Genomic DNA, 872 nt, shown 5'->3' with positions numbered 1-872 from the left:
CTATTTGTTATGGAAAGCTTTAGAGTTTACAGAATGCTTTCACAAGCATCATCCCATTTGATGGCAATGATCTTGGAGGTAGGTGTTACTATTCCCATCACACAGATGAGAGAACTGAAGTTTGGAAAGGTTAAGAGGGCAACTCAGCCAGGAATCCCATGTCAGCTAAGGACATGAGCTAGGATTAGAATTCTAGCCAGAGTTTTTCCATTCAGCTGTTCTATACCACTCACTGATACATATTTTTTAAATTTACAAGTGGTTAAAACTTTTAGAAATGCCTTGTCTTTGCTTTTCCATCTTCTTCTCAATAGACCCACAGCCTTAACCACAGTCCTTAAATCTTGTCTTGGTGGGAAATCTAGAAACTTCCCATTGGATTGAAGTAGGACCCTCACCCAGGGTCTGATCACCTGGACACCCAGTTCTGCTCTATTGTGCCACGACTTTGTCATATTGGGCTGAAGCCCCAACTGTCCTCTGGAGACACTGCTGCCGTGAACACTATGGTTTCCACATTCACCAAGTCCATTTCTTGGTCCTGACTTCCTGGTCTTATGAGCTGGCGTCGCTAGGACAAATACCACACATACATACCGGGAGCTACAAAATAGACAGGGTCTGATCGCCGTGCTGAGCTAAACACATCCCGATGGCGCTGTGACCAATGGAGCTTTGCAGGAGACCCGTTTCTTTGGACAGCCTTCCAGCCATCAACATCTGGAACACAAACAAAACCACTCTGCATTCAGATAAATCATTATTGAGATAAACAAGGCAAGCCTTGCTTGCCAAACAGTCCTACCAGTGACTAGCAAGTGGGTTTTCTTACTATTTCCACACTCATGTACAGTCCTCAGAACTTCCTCCAC

The 872-nt window shown here is 44.5% G+C and overlaps 1 long non-coding RNA gene across 1 annotated transcript in view; it reads right to left on the bottom strand.

Annotated features, from left to right (window-relative positions):
* Window positions 1–603: 603 nt before the first annotated feature.
* The window catches only part of LOC109379129 (uncharacterized), a 9093-nt gene continuing 8824 nt past the window's right edge, over window positions 604–872 (bottom strand). Inside the window, exon 3 of the long non-coding RNA XR_002123115.1 lies at window positions 604–720. This is a non-coding gene — a long non-coding RNA (uncharacterized LOC109379129). The remainder of the gene's footprint in view (window positions 721–872) is intronic.

This window comes from Hipposideros armiger, unplaced genomic scaffold (genome assembly GCF_001890085.2).
Source record: "Hipposideros armiger isolate ML-2016 unplaced genomic scaffold, ASM189008v1 scaffold_22, whole genome shotgun sequence".
Taxonomy (NCBI): Eukaryota; Metazoa; Chordata; class Mammalia; order Chiroptera; family Hipposideridae; genus Hipposideros; species Hipposideros armiger.
The sequence above is the reverse complement of the archived record's forward strand: the minus strand, read 5'-3'. Positions and strand labels throughout refer to the sequence as shown.